The sequence below is a fragment of the Schistocerca serialis genome, chromosome 1 (assembly GCF_023864345.2).
Source record: "Schistocerca serialis cubense isolate TAMUIC-IGC-003099 chromosome 1, iqSchSeri2.2, whole genome shotgun sequence".
Classification (NCBI taxonomy): domain Eukaryota; kingdom Metazoa; phylum Arthropoda; class Insecta; order Orthoptera; family Acrididae; genus Schistocerca; species Schistocerca serialis.
In genome coordinates, this window is record NC_064638.1 from 939,636,793 (window position 1) to 939,663,216 (window position 26,424).

Below are 26,424 nucleotides of genomic sequence, written 5' to 3' on the forward strand. Positions count from 1 at the left end.
ATGCAGAATTTCGCTATTCGTTTCCGCCAAATCATCGCCAATGACGGCAGGCATATCGAACATGTCATAACCTATATCCCAATACCTGTGGGGACGTTTACATTTTAAATAAAGTGTGTGCACGCTGTAGTTTGTAACTAATTTGCGTGTGTGTGTTTTTTTCCATATAGTTCAATAACTGTCACACTGTTAACGTAAGAGCAGCACCTGTGTTATTAAGACGTACGAGTGTAGCTTGCGACACTTGGACGACGATGTATGGAATTTGGGTCTGGTCCCCATTGTGCGCGTATGACCAAAGCGGTTAAAGCACAAAATTTCATTTTCGTCATTCTAATACACAGCCGAAGGTGATTAATAACCCCAACTCTGAATACATTTCCTGTACTAATTAAGTTTGCCTTGAGCATACTGTTTCGGAAACAAGATGCTAGTAATTGTAATAGCTGCAAGGCCGCCGAGGTTTTAACGAGATATACGTTGGCCCTAAGGGAAATGCTGGATTCCGAAATCTCCTACCGAATATCCCTTAATTTCTGGAAGGGAGCGGGGTTTCCAACGCTTGCACGGAGTGACGCTTCTTCGGAGGAGAGACATTGCTGTGGATCCTGGGGTTGTTGCTGTGATAAGTGGCCTTTCGCAGGTAGCATACAGGCTCACAAATAATTTGTTTTTCTGTCTAGCAGTGTAGCATAGCATGCAGGTACTCTACGCTCATGTTACTAGGAATCAGTTTTAATATGCGTATAAAGGTTTAAAAAACCATGACAAGCCACTTTTTATGACAATTTATTTTGATTTTACCAGTTTCACGTCAGTTTTACCATCTTCAGCCCAAAGCCTAGGTTGTGTTGGAAGGTGACAATGTGTCTGTAAGTCAGAGAAGTCAACGAATGCGAAAGCGAAAAATTTGCTTGTGGTGGTAGAGTTGTCTGTAGCTTAGCCATAGGCCTAGGCTACGTTGGAATGTGACGTTTTGGTCCTTAGTTGGTGAAGTTAACGAATGTGAAAGCAAAAACGTATCTGGAGTGCCTTGGACACGGCGCTGTTGTCTCTCCGCCACAAGCTCCAACTGGGAACGTTCTGTGCCACTCCCAGGTCTCAGGGGTTTTACTGGAAAAGAACCGCTAGGACGAATAAAGAAAAAAAAATTCCTCACTGCGTAAATGCACTGAATACTATATGTAATACTTGAGAATGTAATACGTAGGGAAATGTCAACTCTTGTGATGGCTGATCTAAATGCAGAAAATTGCGAACAGCCTCTTCCGGACGCGTTGGCGGCAATACAAAATATGTACAAGACGGACATCGTGTCAGGAAAATAAATTAAACAAACTGAGTTTCCTTTAATTGCCAATAGTGTACATTATCTTCCAGAATAATGAAACTCATAAATGACACCCGGGTTAAGTTCGAGATTAATAAAAAAATTATTACAAAAGAGTCACTGAAATTTAGGCGAGCCTTATACATTATGAATGCCTACCACTTCAGTCTTACGATCGATGATGCGACAGATGTCATGAGAACGATTCGATTAGTTGAATATAGTGGACGCTCTTGCTTGGCCTACAGACGACTCGTTAACATGATTTTTTTCCTGGTACCTGTTAAATTATATTAGTGTACTTTCTGAGAAATTCGGTAGCTTCATTTTCAAAATTAAGATAGTGTAATCAAAGGTACGAACTGCCATGTTAACATCATTTAGAGTTAAAATAGCGGCATCGCACCTGTCCTCGGCTTTTCTGAGATCGTAAGTCGCTTTTATTGGCGCGGGTGTCATCATATGACATTTTCGGAAACGGCACTATTGTTTAAGATAGATGTTGTAAGTGGAAAGGAAGTCCGTCACTTCTCGATACACAGTGTACTCCAAGGCTTTTGTAGTGTGGATAACACACTGATCGAGCTGTTAATCGTAATGTGATTTGTAGTTATCACTCTCGGTGATACATCAAATCAAGCTTTGTCTTCGCTTAGTAGAATGTACCACTAACTAGAAAGAAACTGCGCATAAATTTCAACATTTTTTCTCACAGTGTATTAAATTACAGAGGTACAGATGGGAGCGTACTATTTACGTCAAAACGGGGATACAATTTTTGATCCAAAAAGAGAAAAAGAATTTTATAAAAAATGAAGTGGTACTGCGATTCGACATTACTGGAACACGTGACAGGATATAACAATTATAACCAGCGTGGAAGTCAGACCCCTAAAAAAGTGGGAGAAGCGTCTATGCTAAGTCGATAAGCTACATCATAGAAGGCATGTGTTCCTCACGAACTTTTCATTAAGATCCAGTACACAGTGGTGGATTGGCTCTGCAGAAACAAATAAATTGAATTTCATTTTGTTTGTTTGCAGATGGGTTTTCCCGTTGCGCACGAAGAACGTCGCTGATTCCCTCTCATCTTGACAGGCAGCGAGGAGAACTGTCCAATATTGTGTGTTCATGTCCATCCGAGTCAGGCAATTCAGCGTTTGGATGCCCTGCCCGGTCTTCAACTAAAGAGCAAGTTGGTGTGAAAACCTGTGAGTGAAGTGACAGTTACAGAAGGCAAGCATGTGGTAGTATCGTGGAACTCAGGCTCGAACTTTGGTCAGCCCCAAGTAATGTGAGCACCAGCCGTAATGAGAAACAGGCTATTTGAGGTTTGGAAGTCAAGGGAAAAGACATCTCTGGGACGAGAAAATGCAAACCATGAAGCATCTCTTTTCGTAATCACCCACAGCACGTCGCTTTACGTGCCTAGCATCTGCCGTGGCGACGTACTGTTGCGTGCGTCCACTATGAAGTTCGGTCAGACTCCATGTCTGTACTTGTTTCGCACGAGCAAATTGAATCCACTTGTGACGTCCAAACTTTTGTTATGAAATATTGTTTTTCCTTTACGTTACTGCTTAGTTACTTGATTAACAGTATTTATCACTGTATTTACGTAAGGTATCCCAGCAACTTAACACATTCTTCTGAGTGATCTGACTGCCGCCTAACGAAATTTCAAATTTTCCTGGCAACAAATACTAACAAACTTCAACAGATATCAATGGCTAGACTGCATGTATCTTACAAACACTTCACAATTCCGACAACGCATTTTTCTCATGTCATCTCTGCTTAAGTCTTACCGACACTACTTATTCACCTCTACAGAATTTCCAGCAGGTACCTGCACAGCTCCATTCACATATTTCATTTATAGGCTTCAATTTCACCGACATTGCGTATTACTGCCTATCGACTTAGCACTTGGAATGGTTTATAGCATTATTCAGCAGCAGATTTTATTCATCTCAGAGAACCAACACGCCTGCGAGAGAAATTGTTATTACTCTATAAAGCAAACTAAGAGTGATGTAAACTGGCAGAAACACAATTTTTTTCACGTCCATGAAAGACACTGCAACTGTATGCTCTCAAATGATGTCTGTGCTACAAAAAAGCTCCTAGAAAAATTGATTTGGTAACAATGCATTACAATTATTAGAATTACAGGAACCAAATGCTTCGGCAAATACATAAGCCTTCCCCCTTATATATGCCACAGCTTAGACAAACCCAAAACAGTCAGAGGAAGACGTGTATAAGGAGGACTCGCCATCTTTGATACAAAACAACTGGCCGCTGTAAGATATGGTTTACCAGAAAGCTTAACCACCAAGCAAATTGCCCTAAAAATAGTGGGAAAATATAGAAAACCATTCTTCTTCACAAGCGTATACGTACCTCCCACTGAGGCTCTACCAATAGGTCTCTTTGATTACATTTACGCCGGCCTGTGTGGCCGTGCGGTTCTAGGCGCTTCAGTTTGGAACTGCGTGCCCGCTACGGTCGCAGGTTCGAATCCTGCCTCGGGCATGGATGTGTGTGACGTCCTTTGGTTAGTTAGGTTTAAGTAGTTCTAAGTTCTAGGGGACTGATGACCACAGATGTTAAGTCCCATAGTGCTCAGAGCCATTTCAACCATTTTTGATTACATTTCTACAGCTGGCCTAGCAGTCATCACAGGAGACCTTAATGCCAGATCCACTGTTCTTGACGACAAAGCCTGTAACAACAAGAAAGCTTATCTCCTCAGTGCAGCTCTGAACGATAGTCTGATTCACCAAGAAAATAATTCATCTGCTTTTATCAATCACACTAGAACCACGATAACTGATCGCATTATATTCACATCATAAGCAGCTAGCCACTGCAGTGACCTGGTAATAGGTGACAGCATCTCCAGCAACCACCTCCCCATCACACAAAAACGACAGCTATTACCCATGTCAAAATGACAATCACAATCGGAAAACTTTCATCGACTCCAAAGAACCTTAATATATAAAAATTCAGAACAGAATTTTGTAGTAAAAGCCCGACACGACAACCATTAATGCTACAGAAGACCTCGACAACTATGAACAGCTAATCGCCCAAACGATGCAAGCTGCTACGATTAACAATGCCACCAATTCAGAGCAAACAAATGCGAACGAGAGTCAGAAAGACTTGACCCACATAACCCCACTATTTTAAAATAAACTGAAATACATTATGATCAAAACCGTCATCGAACGACCGGCTTTACAAATCGATGACAACATCACGACGGGCGAAAGGGAAAATGCTGAAACATTTCGCGATTCACTCGAAAAAATACACGATCATCCACAGGACCCCAAATATGACGACAACCACCAGGAAATTATCACTAGGGAACTTCATTCACTTATAAACAAAAATACCACACCAGCCGATAATCCACTAATGAAGGAATTAACAGAATATGAGATAGTATCTGCCGTACTAAGCGGCAAAAATACAGCTACTGGAAATGACGGCATGACAATTTCATCTCAAACTAATTCTACCACTGGTACTTTCTAAAACACTAAAGCCTTTATTTAATGCAGCCTTAACTCAAAACACTGTACCATCCCAATGGAAACGTGCGCATATTAGAATGATTCCCAAACCTGGAAATCCCAAAAACGACCCTAACTCGTACGGACGCATTACAATACTTCCAATAATTGACAAAACCTCTGAACCAATGACTAACAACAAACTATAACAGTTTGCAGAAGACAACGGCCCTCCCAGGGGACACCGCCTTATAGTAGGCACCTTCAGTGCCGGGCGGGAGGGTTTGCGTGCTTCGGTGAAGTCGAGAGCCATGCCGGCGGTAGCATAGCTACTGGCAGGGTCTCCCAAGCCGGATTGGACTCGACAGAGGAGCCAGACAAAGTGTGTCCCACAATATAGGGCAGGGAGGGCTCTAGTGGCGTAGTGAAGCCAGCTTCCCTAGAGGAGTAAACCTCATACAAATCCTGGTCCTCCAGGTTGTGGGTTGGGCATGGTGCTAATAACCCCATACCGTAAAAAAAGAATATTACGGAAATTTACAGAAGCCTCGGAAACTGGATGGAAAGCATGTATCACGACCCCGGCAACGGAAACGAATAAAGGATCTAACAGTAGCATCATGGAATGTGAGGATAATGCTTCAGCCTGGAAAAATGAAAGAAATAGCCAATGAAATTTTAAAATTCAGATATGATATTGTAGGGCTACAGGAAATAAGACGGCAGGGGAATGAGCAGATAGATAAACCTTAGTACTCATTGGTATATAGTGGACCAGAAGAAAGAACAGGCCAACTTGGAACAGGGTTTATAATAACTAGGGAAGTTAGGAAAAACCTTCTAGAATTTGAACCAATAAATGAAAGGATGTGCAGACTCAGACTAAAAGGTAAATTTAGGAATATATCAATAGTTAATGCACATGCACCGACAGAGGAAAAAGAGGATATAATTAAAGAACAGTTCTACGAAGACTTGGAAAAAGTATGCTGTGCAGTACCTAAATATGACCTGATGCTAGTGATAGGAGATTTTAATGCAAAAATAGGGAGGAATGAACATCCATATGGAGTTTCTGGAAAATATTCACTACATGAAGAAAATAATGAGAACGGAGACTTACTATGCCAATTCGCGGCAAGGAATAATATTATTATTAAAAGTACCTGCTTTCCACACAAAAGGATCCACCTGGGTACTTGGAAGTCTGCAGTCAATGGAGCAGTCAGTCAGATTGACCATATTTTAGTGATTGCACGCCACTCCACGTCAGTTACGGATGTACGGAGCTGCAGAGGACCAAACTGTGATTCGGACCACTTTGTGATAAAATCAGTCTTGAGAGAGAAACTGTCACTAACAAATGGTAACAGAATGGGAAAGATGATGAAATGGAATACAGACAAACTGAACATCCCTGATGAAGTAAAAAAAAATACCAAGTACCACTAAGCAGAAAGTTGAGCAATGAAGAGACAGAGTAGATGAAAGGTGGAACAGGTTTGAAAAAGCCATTAAGGATGCTGCAGAGGAAATAATAGGCATAAGAAGGAACAGAAGAACCCAGGAATGGTTTGATGAAGATTGCAGGTCAGCAACAGAGAAAAGAACAGGGCAAGAACAAAAGTGCTACCGAGAGAAACCAGAAATAATGTGGAACAATATAGAGAATTAAGGAGAAGAGCTAACAGACTGTGCAAGAGAAAGAAAAGAGAGTAGAATAAGAAGAAATTTCAAGAACTAAAGGAACAGAGTGAAATAAGAAAGTTCTACCATGCCATAGGCAAAATGAAAAATAAATTCCAACCAAAAACAATGGCCTGTTCCAGTAAAGATGGGAAAATGATAAGGGAGGAAGAACAGATAGTGGGAATATGGGCAGAGTATTTCAAAGATACACTAAGCACCAGCCTAGGAGATGAAGAGACAGCCGCACAGGAGGGAAGTGTGGAGTTGGAAGTAGACAATGAAACCAATGAGGCAAGAAAGTCAACACTACAAGAGGTCTCCCAGGCTGTGCACAAGTCAAAAAAAAAAAAAAAAAAAAATCGAGCCCCTGAGAAAGACAGCATAATTGCTGAGTTAATAAAAACTGGTGGTGAGGATGTAATAAAGGAACTGCACTCATTAATATCAGATATATGGGAAACAGAAACTATGCCAGATAATTGGAAAATTGGAATAATAGTCCCCATTTATAAGAAAGGGGACAGAACAGCATGCGAAAACTATAGAGGTGTAACACTCCTAAGTACAATTTATAAAATCTTCACAAGTATATTAAACGAAAGGATACAGAAGTGTGCAGAAGGCATATTAGGGGAATATCAGTGTGGCTTTCGACCAGGCAGAGGAACAACTGATCAAATATTTGTGATAAGAGAAATGATGGAAAAGTTCTATGAATATGATATAGATCTGCTTTCCTATTCATTGATTTCAAATGAGTCTTTGACAGCATAAATCGGCAAGAACTATACAGAGTACTGAAAGAAGTTGGTATATGTGCTAAAATAATAAGACTAATCAGAATGACAATGACAGAGACAAGAGCAAGTGAAAGCTTTGACTTTAATAAAGGTGTAAAGCAAGGGGACAGTCACTCCACTGTCCTATTCAATATAGCCCTGCATAGTGTAGTAAATATCATCAACAAAAGAGGCACCATATTTATGAAAACTAGCCAGATATGTGCATACGCTGATGACATTGCTATAGTAGGAAGAAATACCAATACACGCCTAGAAACATACCGGGCAATGGAAACAGAAGCCTTAAAAATTGGCCTCATAGTAAATGAAAACAAAACAAAATATATGGTAATGTCACAATCTGAGGACAGAAGAACCCCTAAAAACCTAAACATCAATGGGAAATGCTTCAATGGAGTGTCCTCTTTTAACTACTTGGGAGCCCTAATAACAAATGATAACAGTATTGGAAAGGCTATAAGGGAAAGAATACAAGCAGGAAACAGAGCTTACTTTTCAAAAATAGCCTTCTTACAAGAAAAACTAAACTGCTAATATATAATTCCCTAGTCCACCCAGTTATCACATACGGCTCAGAGGTATGGACGTTGACAGAACACGATAAAAATGCACTAAGAAGCATTGAGCGGAAAATACTACGCAAAATCTATAGGCCAATAAGGGAGGAAGAAGGCTGGAGAATACGCTACAGTGCCGAATTACAAGAGTTAATACAAGGCGGGGACACAGTAAAATTTGTGAAAACACAGCGAATACGATGGCTAGGACACGTGGAGAGAATGGCAGAGGATAGAATTCCAAAGAAAATGATGAAAGGTGTGATCCATTCAGTTAGGCGAAAAGGGAGACCTAGAAAAAGATGGATCGACGAGGTAATAATCGATATCACCAATATGGGAGTCCAGGGGTGGAAAAGAGCAGCAAATAACCGAGAAGTGTGGAGGAAGATTGTTGAAGAAGCCAAGGCTCACCAAGGGCCGTAGCGCTACTGAAGAAGAAGAAGAAAACGGCGAAACAGACGCAGTACCGCTGATCCATTATTAACACTAATTAGGAAAGTAGCAGAAGCCTGCAACATGACAGAAGCGATTGCTGTCCTCTTTCTGGACGTAGAACAAACCTTTGATAAGTTATGGCATGCGGAACTGCTTCACAAAATACTAAAATACAACTTTCCACCTGTAATAGTAGAATTGATAGCTAAAATCATTGTATATGGAAAAGTACGAGTTCGGAACCAAAAATCATACTACTTCATGCCCAAAACAGGAGGCACCCAGGGTGTCGTCATCTCCTCATTATTCTATTCGATATTTACAGCAGACATCTGAAGATCAAGGTGGTGAACTGCAGACACAGCTCTGTACGTGGATGACACCACTTGTTGGTGTCACACACCCACCTGCAATGAAATAAATAAACAAACGAACAAGATATCAGTAAATTTGAAACCTGGCTCAGTAAATGGAAGAGCCAACCTAATCCAAGCAAAAGTCAACTTATTCTATTCAGACGTAAAAATCCTTCTAATCGCCAATAAAAGGACCCACGCAAGCTCAATATTTGACTTTGGAGGCAAGAAATTACTATGCAGCCAAACGTCAGATGTCTTACAACCCATCTACTTGAACTCTTAAACTGGCAGAAAAACACGACCGAAAAAATTTCAGAAGCTGAGCCGACTTAATTTAGTACGCCTCATGAAATAATGAAGACGTGGAGTGGAGCAACCAGTTGCCCTTCATACATACAAAATATTTGTCCGGCCCATTTTCGAATATGGATCTGAAGCATAGATGTCATCTAAACAAACGAAATAATTCTGTCCGCTGACCGGAGGATGCTTCGAATAGCAGGAGAGCTACGCTATGACTTCCCAACAAACTCCCTTAACGAAACACTTAAAATTAAGAACCTGCTAGACAGAATAAAGGAACAAATCACCAAATTCGTGCTAAGTAGACTTCGTAACAATGGACTTTAAAAAATTACTCTTCCAGCACGATCTTACAACGTGATTTTGCGTGGGAAAGGTCACAGTTCGTGGTAGCTGACGGAAAGTCATCGAGTCAATCAGAAGTAATATCTGGCGCTCACCAAAGAGGTGTTATAGTCCTCTGGTGATCTACATGAACGATTTAGGAGACAATCTAACCAACGCTCTTAGATTGTTTTCAGATGATGCTGTCATTTATTGTCTTGTAAAGTCATTGAATGATCAAAAACAATTGCAAAATGATTTAGACAATATATACGAACGGCGCGAAAAGTGGCAATTGACTCTAAATAATTGAAAGTTTGTAGTAATCCACATGGGTGCTAAAAGGAATCCACTAAATTTCGGTTACACGATAAATGACATATATCTAAAGGCTGTAAATTCAACTAAAAACTTAAGGATTACAATTACGAGTAACTTAACGACCTCATAGATAATGTTCGGTGGAAAGTAAATCAAAAACTGCAATTTATTGGCAGAACACTTAGAAAACGTAACAAGTCGACTAGACTGCTTACACCATGCTTGTCCGCCATCTTCTGGAGTATTGATGTGCGGTGTGGGTTCTGCATCGCATAGAACTGACGGAGGACATAGAAAAAGTTCAAAGAAGGGCAGCTCATTTAGTATCATCGCGAAATATGGAAGAGAGTTCCACAGATATAATACGCAAAATAGGGTGATCATGATTTTAAAAAACGGCGTTTTTCGTTGCGCCATCTTCTCATGAATTCGCTACGAAAGATTTAAGTATTCATTTTTCCACGTGCTGTTCGAGAGTGGAACAGAAGACAAATAGCTTGAAAGTGGTTGGATGAACCTTCTGCCAGCCACTTAATTGTGAAGTGCATAGTAATCATGTAGATGTAGACCATATTTTGTCTTACATTTATTTTAAAGTGTGCTTAGTCAAGTAGGAGAGGTACGATTTTTAAATTTGGTGTTTGTGATTTGATTTTGATTTTTTCCATTGCAATTTCTGAAGATCTGATCACAAATAAAAATGGTATGATTAGGCCCGATAGAAAATATGACCACTTCTGACTGTAAAAATTTGTGGCTCTCGGCTCTTTCTTCTTGGGGCAAGTTGTAGATTTCGGACATGTGGATTAGCGTCCATTTCCTCGAGCTTTTGGGGGTGCCAGTTTCAGTTGACGCATTTTGCAGAGCACGATTATCGTAGACATTCTGTTTGCATTCGTTCGTGTTAGGCGACAATCGAATACTGCTCATATCTGATAATCGTGTTTGTAAGTTTTTCTACTTTACTGTAAACTCCTTTATTGAATTTCTTTTCACGAGTGTTGTTCTTGTAATTGGTTTCCAGTATTCTTCAATAATTTGGAGCTTTTTCTTCTTCCTCCCTGAGAAGATTGCATTATCATCTCTCAGGAACAACGTCTAGCTGCAGATAAAACTACTGGTGTATGATGACGTAGCCTGATGGAATTTTTTGTTGCTGTTGGCTCGTTATGATAAGTAGGTTATCTCAAGTTCAAAACATTTTTGTTAGGTGACTGTTAACAGCCGTCAAGTAATTCACGGAATGCATATTTGATCATCAGCTGTTTTACTGATAAGCTTAAGCATCAGCTTCTTTCGCTCTTAGACCATCATCAATGGATATCTATCCAAACATATGTAGTTTATGTGGCTTATAGCTACACTATGTTTTTAATCGGAAAATTACCTATCATCGTTACTATTATACGCACTTGCTGCTAGCAATTCATAACGACCAATTTGGTGTTTCATTTGGTTATGCTGTGGTTCGTTACGTTTTGGTGATATAAATAATATTACCAGGTCTGGTTTTCAAAATAAACGATCTCACTGATATGACAGCCACATATGATGGGTTCCTTCACATGTAGTCGTTAGCACATGGTAATGGTTGATTAATACAACTAGATTGTAAATGAGTGGTAGCTGACAATTTGTACCTATTTCTAAAAACTTTATTTTTTAACCTATTTTGCATTGTGAACACAATTTACATTACGTTCACATCGTGATTGGTGCTTGTTTTTACGCATCTCGTGGATTAAGATAATGCTACTTTTTAGCACTTGGATATTGCAGAGGTTTGTACCTTCTTGCTGTGGAATGGATATTTTTCTGTATTAGTAATGACAGCTCCGTTTTGCACTTTCTGTTTAAGTGAGAAACAACCAGAGAAGTTCGCCAAAGATAATCTAGTATCCTGTGGTCAGCAGTTAACTGATGATCGATGTACGTTATATCATATGATGAAAATGTTTCAGGAAAGTCTTTTACCAACTCTTCGGTGCTTGTACCATGATAGGACTTATGTTTCTAGTCTTATCATAAGTGTATATAGTGTCCTGTTACGTGACGTCACTACTGAGTGCAACCTTAAACGTCCTGTGTAGAACTTACAACCCTGGAATTTATTATATATTGCAACACCTGAGATGTATCTACTGTCAAATAATGACATGAGAGATGTATTTACTTTTTATTTAATTCTTACAAAGAAGAAAGCGGCAACCAGCTACTATTAACACTGCTATTTATTTAGGTAAATAGGGCCGTTACCGGTTTCGAACTGGCAAGTTCGTCATCAGACGGCTGTTCACATGATTTTCAAGATACACTTGACATTATCGTCCGTTTTCGATTTTTATTATTCCACTGTGGCGAAGTATTTTTGGTGTGTTGTTGCCCTACGGTAGAAAAAAAAATCTGACATATACTGGTCAAAACAAGCCGTTACATCATGCACAGAATAGTTCGGAGAAAACGAATGTACATGAGTTTAAAATAAGAAATACGTGGTTTAAGCATGTAGCATACTGATAAGTAAAACCATTGCTGTCTGTTAATGCTCTGGAATGTCGTAAAGTCCCATTAGTGGTTGTATAACACAAAATATTTAATACATAATACATAATTAGGGTCTATTTCCAACGCCCGTGAACGTGTGGCACGACTGGTGATCACTGGCCATGCATGTGTTTGTTTACATCAGGATCGTTCTTAGATGGATAGAATGTAGCATCTGGTGATGTGTTCGCTTGTAATGTAATGCGCTGTGCACATTAAGATTTGTTAATAGGGCTATTAGAGGGAGCTTAGTACAAAAAAAAAAAAAAAAATGGTTCAAATGGCTCTGAGCACTATGGGACTTAACATCTGTGGTCATCAGTGCCCTAGAGTTAGAAGTACTTAAACCTAACCAACCTAAGGACATCACAGACAACCATGCCCGAGGCAGGATTCGAACCTGCGACCGTAGCAGCAGCGCGGTTCCGGACTGAAGTGCCTAGAACCGCTCAGTCACAACGGTCGGCTAGAACTTAGTAGATCAAGTTTTATGAAGGGACCCATGTGCGGAAATGTCAGAATCTCGAAGTTATACGCGCCGGCGCCTGTAAACGTATGTTCCGTGATGATATTAGAAATTAACATGGATGATGGAGAAGGATAAATGTATCAGTTTGAGGTACATTCCCTGTACTGGAAATGAACGAGTAGAATGTGTAAGTAGGCTGTTTAGGTTTTTATGTTGGTAACGCCACGTAGCGCTCTATATGAAAATCACTGACTGTGCTGTGTGAAGGCTGTGGTTGGTTTGCATTGTTGGAGTATATGCTATTGCAGTGTTGGGCAGTTGGATGTTAACAGCGCGTAGCGTTGCGCAGTTGGAGGTGAGCCGCCAGCAGTGGTGGATATAGGGTGAGAAATGGCGGAGTTTTGAGAGCGGACGATCTGGACGTGTGTCCATCAGAGACAGTAAATTTGTAAGACTGGATGCCATGAACTGCTATATATATTATGACTTTTGAACACTATTAAGGTAAATACTTTGTTTGTTCTCTATCAAAATCTTTCTTTTGCTAACTATGCCTATCAGTAGTTAGTGCCTTCAGTAGTTTGAGTCTTTTATTTAGCTGGCAGTAGTGGCGCTCGCTGTATTGCTGTAGTTCGAGTAAGCAAGATTTTTGGTGAGGTAAGTGATTTGTGAAAGGTATAGGTTAATATTAGTCAGGGCCATTCTTTTGTAGGGATAATTGAAAGTCAGATTGCGTTGCGCTAAAAACATTGTGTGACAGTTTAGAGTTGATCAGTATAGGTAAAGAGCGAAATGTCTGAGTACGTTCAGTTCTGCTCATCTGTTTGAAAATCAAATAATGTAAGAGGTTTATCAGCACAGTAATTCATTAATTTTTCTAAGGGGACGTTTCAAAAGTTATAAGTGAAAACTATTCTGATACATCTGACAGAGGAATACATGTACCGATACTCAACGCCGAGACTGTAGGATAGGCAACTTTTAGAGGTGGTAGTAGGGGCCAAAAAATGAAAAGCTCTAGTAAACACGGGCTCTAAAATGTATACCCTAAAGAGCTATGAGCACTTGATCTGTAGAGGAGATGTGTTTCACGTTAGGGAAGGTGAAGAAGTGCTCATAGGTCTTCAGCTATGTAGTTTAGAGCCCATGTTTAATAGATTTTTTTCTTGTTTTGGTCCATATTACAACCTCTGAAAGATGGGTACTGTACATTCTCAGCAACCGGTACATGTATTTCACCGTCAGAGGTATTAGAACGATTTTCGCCTGTAACTTTGAACTCGTTTGTTTCCGAGGCAGAGAGCCTTAACTCGAATTGATACGTTTATCCTTCTCCATAATCCTTGAAAGTTTGTAACATCATTACGGGCTCACCCTGAATATACGTACATTTACAGGCGCCGGCGCAACGTAACTCTGATGTCTGTAGCGTCTTTGGATGACGTTTCCGGACATGAGTTTCTGTGTAAAACTTGATCTACGAAGTCCCCTCTATAACCTCGAGAAGTGTGTAACATGAATTGTAAAACACCCTGTATACAGCAGCTTTTCATTTTATGACCACGTCATGTGAGTGAAAGCTAATCATCTTTGGGATTTTAGAAAGCTGGTTAAAAGTGTGTGCTAATAGATGAATCAACTGTTGGACTGTCCGCTTCGGTAGATCAGCGGTCAGCGGGGCGGATTGTTAACGAAAGGGACTCGGGTTCTATTCCTGGCTGCGTCAGAGATGTTCTCCGCTCGGGCACTGCGTGTTGTGTTTTTCTCACGTTCGTATCGTTGGTTCAAAAATGGTTCAAATGGCTCTGAGCACTATGGGACTCAACTTCTGAGGTCATCAGTCCTCTAGAACTAAGAACTACTTAGACCTAACTAACCTGAGGACATCACACACATCCATGCAGGATTCGAACCTGCGACTGTAGCAGCAGCGCGGTTCCGGACTGAAGCGTCTAGAACAGCTCGGCCACAGCGGCCGGCTCGTATCGTAAGCATTGACGTTCTACTATTTAGATGGCTGCATGGGTACGTCACGAAAAAAAAAAGAATAACACTGTTGACTGTCGGACCTAGTAGATCAAAGTAAGTGGACTGCTGCGAGCAGCAGTTGGATGACGTGCCAACTACAGAAACGCTCTTCCCCAGCAGGTTTTATTTGCGTTCTAGTACGTGACGTCCGTCTTTCACAGCCAAGCGTAGTACTGTTATGCATGTCTTAGCTTTAGAGCGGAAAGAGGTTTTATTTTTGCACTACACAGGAAACATTATCCTTGTGGATACGTAGGGCGACTGCGGAGAGACAGAATCACGTGACAGACTGCGACACAGAGACCTGATCTGCGAAAACGCCCTGCTCATGGAAAACTCGTTAGTGTGACAGACAGAGGCGTCCGCTGTTCTGGAAGCCAGGAGGGGGGAGGGCGGCAGAGACAAACGGTGCGTCGGGTCGGAGGGGCGGCGAGGTTCCTGGAAGCCTTATCTGGACGGCTGGAACGCTGCCTGAGCCGGAAGCTGCCTACGCACTGTGCCACAGACATCGGGCCGGCGATAATTTGACTGCATTCACGTCAGGAGTTGTGTCTTTCTGGAAGGGGCATAGCGTTACTATCGTCTTCTCATTTCCTTACTTCTTCCTCATTTATTGTTGTTTTGCAGTCTTTAATCCGAAAATTGCTTTGATTTAGCCTCCCACGCTAGTCTATCCTGAACAAACTTTTTCGTCTCTACATAACCACTGCAACGTACAGTCTATCCAAAGTTAGATTTGATAGCGTGGACGGAAGCGGCAAGTGGGAGACGTGGGGGGTAAGAAGCCTACGCGGTGTCTAGACCGCTTTCCGTCAATCCCACGCTACCTGCAGCAACACCAAATCCCCGAAGTTGCCAAATCCTGACTCCACAACCACAACTCTTCCAGCTTGCGGTGAGATCAGCTGCACTCAGCTTGTCCTGTACGACCATTCCGCCCTGTGACGTTCTGTGTGTTCGTTTTTTCAGTTGTACGAGTTACTCTTTTATTTATTGTTACTGTTATCCGTTGTTACTGTTATTCGTTGTGTGGTACCTAGCGATGTTACCGGGATGTACGTCGAAAGTTATAAGTAGAAAAGTTCAACGTCATTCTCTTGGCCAGATGATTGCCATACGAAAGCAGTCGAGAGGAATGGCTTCCCGCATGTCGAAAATTCGGTGACGTTGAGAGAAAATGCATTTTCCGTAAATTGTCTTAAAAATTTGCTGCCGCACATAAAACTAAAATCAAAACGTAGTGTAGCCCTTCCAGGATACACTGATGTAATTTCCATGTTTATAAAGTGAACGGTTTGTATGTTAGAGCGAGCTGAATGAAATGTTGGATCACGCGTGTGTTCCGTGCGGGACGTGGCAACTCTGTTCTTTGCCTCCAAGTGTGTCAGTCGTTACGTAGCTTTGGACAGACTATATATATTAATACCTGCTTACTGCTTTGGCCATTGGCATCACTCTACAATGTTTACTTCAACCCTGCCCCCCCACCCCCAACCCAACTCCCTCCTCCCCTCCCCCCCACCCCACACACATACACACACACTCACTCACGCACTTTTCTCTGTTACCAAATCGAAGATTCTTAATGCTGCAGGATGTGTCCTATTCAACAGATATCTTCTTCTATTCATCTTGAGCCACAAATTCCAAAAAAATGGTTCAAATGGCTCTGAGCACTATGGGACTCAACTTCAGAGGTCATCAGTCCCCTAGAACTTTTTTTTAAATTTCATTTCATAACATAATAATTATACAAAATGACCCACCACCTTAATGATTAGTGGGTCCTATGTTCCTAGTTTTATAATAGCAGCTTCTACATTCTACTTGACTACAGACAGTATTATATTTATTACTAGGCAGACTACTTCTAATTTTACTAGTTTTAGCATAATTTCTAGTTTCTACGAAAGGTTAGTATTAATTGCCTGCAGCGTTACAGTTGTGCCAGTGTTAATAATATAAACCTACTTGGATGCCTCGCTCATAGAGCTAATCCCTATGAGCATGCCCCTGGCGCAGGGCAGGCAAGAAGTTATTTATCGCTGCAGGTTCCTAACTTACTATCCTATTCTATTTGACTAAAGCTACTACCTATTCTACGTCATAATCGGTGCGTTGTCTCAGTTCGTGATGAGGATCATCCCAGTCCCCCTAGTCCTGCACGTGGCGGATTCCAACTGTAAAGTCGACCTATCCACGAACAGGCAGTACGGGATTGGGGCAGTGGTCACAATCGGTGATTTCTGTTTATCTAGTGTGTCGGTTACATCATCGAAAAGGGGGCACTCGTAAACCACATGGTCAGGAGTACCCTCCGATGCGCCACAGTCGCACGCGGGCGTCGCCTTTTTCCCAAACCGACATAGATAAGTCGGATAGGGGCCATGACCAGTGAGAAAGTGGAACAATCCCCGAGTTGGCTCGAAGTATTTCATTTTCATTCTTTCCTTAACATCTGGTAGGAGCTGAAAGGTTCTTCTACCAGTTTCATCTGACTCCCATATCTTCTGCCATAGATCTTCACCCCTTCCCCGTATCTCCCCTTTTTCCTTGACTGGTGCCCCCATAATTTCCTCTACTTTGGTGATATTATCTTTTTTGGCCCAGTACCATGCGGCCTGTTCCATTATATTTATATCCAGGGGACAGAGCCCCATTATAATTAACAAGGCTCCTCCCGGAGATGTTCTGTATGCTCCCACGGACCTTAGTGACATGTTCCTTTGTACTCTTCTCACCGTCACGGCGGGCACCACCCTCGTGGGCCTGTGAGCCCAGACTCCCGAGACGTAACCCACAATTGACGTCAGTATACTATTATGATAGAGCTTAATTAGATGAGGCGGAAGGTGAAGTCTCTTATGTCCGATGGAAATCAGGTTATTTAGTAGTTGTAGTGCTTTCTGGGTTACGGTTTTAATGTGCCTTGCAAAGTTCCACCTTTCATCGATGATGATTCCCAAGTAGCGCGTTTCTCGTCTCCGAAGAAGCGGCGTACCGTCAACTCTTAATGTCGGATTTCTCATTAGCTGTCCTTTGATTAATAGATAAGTCGACTTGGTTGGTGAGATAATCTTGGTGTTGCGGCACCATAGTTGTAGTTTGTCTATTGCTCTCTTTATTTTCGGTTCTATGTCCTCGCGACTTCGGCCGCCGACCAGCAGGAGGAGGTCATCAGCGTAGACCTCTAGCATCTCTTCGGTCTGTTGCAGGCTGTCCAGAAGAGGCTCCATGTTGATGTCCCAGAAAAGGGGACCCAACACGGAGCCCTGGGGGCAACCCTTGGTGATAGTTTTCCCGACTTTCCCGCTAGGGGATGATAGCCTTACCTTCCGATCTTCACAATAGCTTTTCAGACAGCCATATAGTAGCCCAGGGCACTCTTTCTCCTGAAGGCAGGAGAAGAGCGAAGGCCACCACAGGTTGTCAAAGGCGCCACTGATATCCACCATGATGCCAACAACACACTTATACGGGGCTGAGCCGCAGACCTCGGCCGCCAAGGCAATTGCATCAGATGCCGATCGTCCCTGCCCGAAACCGAATTGCCTGTTGCTCATCCCATGCAGCATGCGGTGAGCAGTCAATCTGTCAGCTAATAACTTTTCGAGGAGTTTGCCAAAGCCATCCAGCAGACAGATGGGCTTGTAGGATTTGGCCTCTGCAGGGTCCTTCGCAGGGCCTTTCTTAATGATTACCACATTTGCGGTCTTCCATATTTTTGGAAATCTGCCCTGCCTGAGGCATTCGTTGAAGAGATGTGTGAGTGGCGCAACTAGCTGTGGGGCTAAGAAGTGCACCACCTCCGCCACAATGCCGTCTGGCCCGGTGGCTTTTCCTTTCTTTAGGGACCTGATGAGAGCAGCAACCTCCTCCTCAGAGAAGGGGAAGACCGCTTCGTCATTTGCGTACCTAGCAAGGTCTTCATTCCGTAATTGACGCTGCTCCCCTAGAACTTAGAACTACTTAAACCTAACTAACCTAAGGAGATCACACACACCCATGCCCGAGGCAGGATTCGAACCTACGACCGTAGCGGTCTCGCGGTTCCAGACTGTAGCGCCTAGAACCGCACGGCGACTCCGGCCGGCACAAAAATTCCATTTTACCCCCCAGTTAGATTCAGTCCCTCTTCATTATTTACCCGACCTAGCCATCCGAAGTTTAGCAATCTTCTTTAACACACAATTTCAAAGGTATCGACTCTCTTCTTTTCTGAACGGCTTGCCCCCTACGCAGGGAGTGTTGAAGGTCTAATAGACACACGCTGCCGCTTGGGGCGCCCAGTTGAGAGGGGCACCAAATGCAACACAGCTGTGCCATTTCTGTACAAAATGGATCACAATTAGTAATGAAAACTGACATGACTTAACGAGAGAAAAGGGAAGAGAGAGGTGCTGAGTCAGTCCTTCCTATAATCATTTCTTTTTCGATTTCTTCACATTTTTCTATTGCCATTTCGACTTAGTTTCCCACAAATACCTATTTATTTCATTCCTAACCTACTGGTTACAAGTATAATATACTGGAACTGTAAGCTATATATTGCAGATGTACTATTAAACTGATAATGTAGCACCCTGATTGTAGATCAAGATTGAGGAATTGTAGCATCGGTCGTAAATTTTTAATCTTTATTTGCAAATCAATTTCATCTACTGTGTAACTATCTTCAGTGCAAGTGTATCCACGTCATGATGACTCATCGTGCATGTACACTGAAGAGCCAAAGAAATTGATACACCTACCTAATATCGAGTAGGGCTCCCACCAGCATGCAGAAGCGACGCAAGACGACGCGGCATGGCCTCGACTGAGGTGTGAAGTAGTGCTGAAGGTAACTGAAAATATGAATCCCGCAACTCTGTGGCTAAATCTGTAAGAGTACGAAGGGTTGGAGATCTCTTCTGAACAGCACGTTGCAAGGCATCCCAGATATGCTCAATAATGTTCATGTCTGGGGAGTTTAGTGGCCAGCAGAAGTTTATAAATTCACGAGTGTTCCTGGGACCACTCTGTAGCAATTCTGGACGTATGGTTTGTCACGTTGTCCTGCTGGAATTGCCTAAGTCCATCGGAATGCACAGTGGTCATGAATGGATGCAGGTGATCAGGCAGGTTGCTTACATAGCCGTAACCTTTAGCAGTCGTATCTAGACGTATCAGAGGTCCCATATCACTCCAACTGCACACGCCCCACACCATTTCAGAGCCTCCACAAACTTTTACAGTCCCTTGATGACTTGCAGGGTCTATGGATTCATGAAGTTGTCTCCATACCCGTACGCGTCCATCCCCTCGAAACAATTTGATACAAGACTTGTCCGGCCAGGCAACATGTTTCCTATCATCAACAGTCCAATGTCGGTGTTGACGGGACCAGGTGAGGCCTAAAGCTTTGCGCTGTGCAGTCATCAAGGGTACACGAGTTGGCCTTCGGCTCAGAAAGCCCGTATCGATGATATTCAGTTGAATGGTTCGCGCACTGACTCTTACTGATGGTCCAGCATTGAAATCTGTAGCAATTTGCGGAAGGGCTGCACTTCTGTCACGTTGAACGATTCTCTTCAGTCATTAATGGTCCTGTTCTTTCAGGATCTTTTTCCCGCAGTAGCGATGTCGGAAATTTGGTGTTTTACCACATTCCTGATATTCATGGTACACTCGTGATATGGTCGTACGGGAAAATCCCCACTTGATCGCTACCTCGGAGATGATGTGTCCCATCGCTCGTGCGCCACGTTCAAACTCATTTAAATCTTGATAAGGTCCATTGCAGCAGAAGTAAGCGATCTACCAACTGCGCCAGACACTTGTGTTGTACAGGCATTGCCGACCGCAGCGCCGTAGTTTGACTGTTTACATATCTCTGTATTTGAATACCAGTTTCTTTGGCGCCTCATTGTAATAGAACATGGCACCACTTGCTGTTACAGATAGCAAATATCCGTTAAACTGGTTGTAGTTATATTACAGCAATGTAATGAAATTCTTCCATAATATATTGTCCCACATATCTCAGTGTTTTTCTTTTTATCGATACCTCTCATGCCTGTTTGAATCTGCCTGGCGGACTGAAGATTCTACCTCCTTTATGCATGTGTACCTACAGTTGACTAGGTTATATCGTGTGATACCTATTAAAAAGTGTATGTCTAAGAACTTCGTTGCGTGTACACACAGAAAGTATATGCCTGTTCCAACCTTCATGGTGGACAATTACAAACTTGCCATAATCAGTGGACGTAATTGATATCATTTGCCACCTATCCTCGATTTTGGAAGCTCTCTGATCAGCTTATTTTCAATAAATGAAACAGAAAAGGGTAGAAGTGGCGTCGCTTAGGAAGGAGTTGAGAAATGTGACTGGACGAGCTGATATGGCTGTAAAATACTGAGCTATTGATAGGAGTGCTAAATACGTGCAACACTGCCAGCTTAGAAGCCCTCTGATTAGCCTATTTCCAAGAAAGGGGAGTGGCTTATGAAAAGGGAGAAGAGTGGGAGGATGATTTTGAGGGGGAGGGGGGGGGGGAGGGACGAGGGAGTGGAAAGGAAGAGGTTGGCGGAGAGGGATTGGAGAGAGGAGGCATGGGATGGAAGGACAAGGGGATTCGTGTGTTAGAGGGTCGGGGGAGGAATGGGACGTCAAGGTCCTGATAATAGCTTGTATTTCATACAGGACGCCAATTGCCCCCGTCCCATGGTACAAACAGTACTTCGCGCTCTACTATTGTCCTATAGAAAGTAGGTACATTTCATGTTACAGTACATGTCAGGAAAATCGTACTCATTATTCAACCATACAGGGATTGCAACGTTAATATCACTTATACCGTCCGTACCAAGTGAGCGGATCACGCAGCAGATAAAAAAAATTGGGCACTTACTACCTTCACTCAATATTTTAAGAAACCATATAAGTGCCATCAGTATGACGGTCCCTACATGGTCAGATAATATCATATCTCTTGCATGCACTGCGACATGAAATGTAACAAATTTTGATTGGACAAAAACGAAGTCGAAATTGCAATAGCGTGTGGAGATGAAAATAACATTCAAATCGTATTATCATTTAGGGCACTCTATATGACTGCGTCTCCTAACAATAGGAAAATCACCGAAACATAAACTTATCTAATGAAAAACCATTAACTATCTAGAAAGTGTCGATCGTGTGAAATACAGTTCATTCATACATCCTCCAGCTCCAAATCATTTTCCCCAAAGCGTTAAGGTGAAAGCTACACAGATGGCAGGGACTCTTAAACTGAATACTTTGATATGTGTAACACATCATTCTTCGTTGCAGCCACGGGGCTCATCATCTTGGTATTGTGGACTACAAAGCCAGTTTTAGGAATCCAGAGGGAGAAGATGGTGATTCAGACTTCTCATATCCTCCTAAATGGCTGTGGTCGGGGTCTACTAACCCGGCCAAAGGGCTAGTGACTTTTCTACGATGGTATGTGTTTTCCAGCACTTGTTGGAAATAAACCTCTGGAAATTACTGGCAGGGCTCAAAGTTCTGCAAAAGAGTGCTAGTAATGAGGATAGGATGTTGTTTGTTTGTTGTGGTCTTCAGTCCTGAGACTGGTTTGATGCAGCTCTCCATGCTACTCTATCCTGTGCAAGCTTCTCCATCTCCCAGTACCTACTGCAACCTACATCCTTCTGAATCTGCTTAGTGTATTGAACTGTTGGTCTCCCCCTTCGATTTTTACCCTCCAAGCTGGCCTCCAATACCAAATTGGTGACCCCTTGATGCCTCAGAACATGTCCTACCAACCGATCCCTTCTTCTGGTCAAGTTGTGCCACAAACTTCTCTTCTCCCCAATCCTATTCAATACTTCCTCATTAGTTATGTGATCTACCCATCCAATCTTCAGCATTCTTCTGTAGCACCACATTTCGAAAGCTTCTATTCTCTTCTTGTCCAAACTATTTACCGTCCATGTTTCACTTCCATACATGGCTACACTCCATACAAATACTTTCAAAAATGACTTCCTGACACTTAAATCTATACTCTATGTTAACAAATTTTTCTTCTTCAGAAACGCTTTCCTTGCCATTGCCAGTCTACATTTTATATCCTCTCTACTTCGACCATCATCAGTTATTTTGCTCCCCAAATAGCAAAACTCCTTTACTACTTTAAGTGTCTCATTTCCTAATCTAATACCCTCAACATCACCCGACTCAATTCGACTACATTCCATTATCCTCGTTTTGCTTTTGTTGATGTTCATCTTATATCCTCCCTTCAAGACACTGTCCGTTCCGTTCAACTGCTCTTCCAAGTGCTTTGCCGTCTCTGAGAGAATTGCTATGTCATCGGCAAACCTCAACGTTTTTATTTCTTCTCCATGGATTTTAATACCTATTCCGAATTTTTCTTTTGTTTCCTTTACTGCTTGCTCAATATACAGATTGAATAACATCGGGGAGAGGCTACAACCCTGTCTTACTCCCTTCCCAACCACTGCTTCCCTTTCATGTCCCTCGACTCTAATAACTGCCATCTGGTTTCTGTACAAATTGTAAATAGCCTTTCGCTCCCTGTATTTTACCCCTGCCACCTTTAGAATTTGAAAGAGAGTATTCCAGTGAACATTGTCAAAAGCTTTCTCTAAGTCTACAAATGCTAGAAACGTAGGTTTGCCTTTCCTTAATCTTTCTTCTAAGATAAGTCGTAAGGTCAGTATTGCCTCACGTGTTCCAGTATTTCTACGGAATCCAAACTGATCTTCCCCGAGGTCGGCTTCTACTAGTTTTTCCATTCGTCTGTAAAGAATTCGTGTTAGTATTTTGCAGCTGTGGCTTATTAAACTGATTGTTCGGTAATTTTCACATCTGTCAACACGTGCTTTCTTTGGGATTGGAATTATTATATTCTTCTTGAAGTCTATGGGTATTTCGCCTGTTTCATACATCTTGCTCACCAGATGGTAGAGTTTTGTCAGGACTGGCTCTCCCAAGGCCGTCAGTAGTCCCAATGGAATGTTGTCTACTCCGGGGGCCTTGTTTCGACTCAGGTCTTTTAGTGCTCTGTCAAACTCTTCACGCAGTATCGTATCTCCCATTTCATCTTCATCTACATCCTCTTCCATTTCCATAATATTGGCCTCAAGTGCATCGCCCTTGTATAGACCCTCTATATACTCCTTCCACCTTTCTGCTTTCCCTTCTTTGCGTAGAACTGGGTTTCCATCTGAGGTCTTGATGTTCATACAAGTTGTTCTCTTATCTCCAAAGGTCTCTTTAATTTTCCTGTAGGCAGTATCTATCTTACCCCTAGTGAGATAAGCCTCTACATCCTTACATTTGTCCTCTAGCCATCCCTGCTTAGCCATTTTGTACTTCCTGTCGATCTCATTTTTGAGACGTTTGTATTCATTTTTGCCTGCTTCATATAGGTTCGCAACCGTACAGTGCCTAACTGTTCTAACTATTAACTCTCCTGAGATCAAAGACAACAAGTCCATCTGTACCAACAAAGCTGATATCGAGCGACAGTCACACACGGGCGCTCACAATGGAAGACTCGTCTCTCCACCGGTGGCTTCGCAGCAAGACTCAGCCCCCCACCATCGTAATTCCGAAAACGAATCATATTCCCGAAACCACATCTGTGTGGGCCTTCCATCCAGGGCTTGAGTTCCGCCTGCCGTTTCATCTCCACTGGCGTTCCTACCTCTATTAGTATAGGCAAATCATTCATTACGCCATTCGGATAATAAAGACACTCCGTCACCTTTCATGCAATAAGCGTTAACAATTATTTGCAAGGCATACGTGACAATGTCAGTCTCCTTTATGTATTCATATATACGATGTACAACCTATCAAATGATACCTAATTGTGTTTGTAGATCACTGCAAAGTATGTGGATGGGTGCTTGTAAGGTGGGAAATTATAGCCACCTTACTATGCGATTCTTTCGATGGTTTATTGGTTATTTCTCTTCTGCATGTCCTTATATAAATGTTTCCACTAAGTGTCATTGTCCTACCACCGCTCGCTTTTATGAGAGCCCTCTCAAGTATTGCAAGTTTAGTTATAAACACCCTGATGTGAATTTTATAATTTCCCCAGTGAACTGAATGTTCACATAAGTTTCAGGTTTGCAGCGGGTCATCGTTTAATACATCCCACGGTATTTCAAGTGGATATATGCCAGTCCTCTTCAGGTGATACATCGAAGACGGCGAAGACATAGTCTTTGATGGGTCATCTGTAGATAATTGGCAAGTACCCACTTGAAATACGGTGGGATGTGTTAAATGGCTACATGCTGCAAGCCAGAAATTACATTTGCTTCTGTGGAAATTCGAAGCATGGCGGTTTTTTTTGTGTCATTTCTCCTTTGTCACTTTGAACTGTAATCGTATCTTGTTTTGGAGGCAATTGCTGGCTGAAGTAGCTATAAACATGCGGGAGCTTTAGTAGTGAACTTTTTGGGTGAGCAGTTTCCCATGTACTGGTCGGATCTGTGAGTATTTCTACAGGACATTTATTATTGGTATAGGACCAGTAATAATTTTCACCCTGTCTCAGGGCCAAAGAAAATTTGGCAAACTTTACTTAAACTTATACAGCAGCAGTTAAGTGAATTAATCCTGATATGCCGTTAAACGTTTCCCAGTAAAAATGTCGTGTAATTTCGCTCGGGCGCTGCAAGAGTACTTGTATTTTTGCTATGGCCACGATGGGGATTACACGGGACACCGCGGAAGCCCCACGTAAGACTGTGAGAGATATATCAGATTTCTCTCACAACCTCTTTGCTTTTCTAAACTCTATTGGCTTTTGCCACTCAATAAATGCTTGCGAATAAACCCACACTCTCGGAAAGAAGTGGCCCGTTGTACTCTTTAGTTTTGCACAGAAAATCAAAACAGTCAACGGATAACAGAGAGGTAAGTTAATAAATGAAATTCGTAATGATGATGGCGTGTGTCTCACCAATTGCACTTTGAGCGACACCTCCGCCTGCTGTGATTTAAACTGTTCAAAAATGGCTCTGAGCACTATGGGACTTAACATCTAAGGTCATCAGTCCCCTAGAACTTAGAACTACTTAAACCTAACTAACCTAAGGACATCACACACATCCATGCCCGAGGCAGGAATCGAACCTGCGACCGCAGCGGTCGCGCGGTTCCAGACTGGAGCGCCTAGAACCGTTCGGCCACCTCGGCCGGCATTTAAACTGTGTTGAGGCTGGTTTCCGCTAGTAATTTCAGGGTGCACAAAGCAGAGCAGACGTAATTCCAGTCAGCCTGCATAGGAATTCACTCATTTTAATACAATCTAAACACAATATCCGATACTCCTAACAGTGTCAGGAAAAAGAACGTCAGATTTTATTGATGTAACTGCCTAACCACATTCTTACTGCAGAAGTGTGCCTCGAAGGGCAGAGCAGCTCTTTTGTGTCCGTTAATCAATAGAAAACCTCAGGTTGGAAACTTGCCACGTCATGGCTAAGCTGATACGCAAGTTACAGGGCAGACTCACGATATTACGTAAATCACACTCAAGTGCGCTTATAATGGTCGTGATTTAAATCCTAGGTGCGGTGGTTAGCCTCTCATAAAATTTATTCATTAAATTAATTGATCAAAGTTCCCTACCAAAAATTGTATTGGAAAACAAATCTAGTGAGACAGATAAATGCTGTCCTGCGAACTTACATTTACATTTATTTTTTATAAA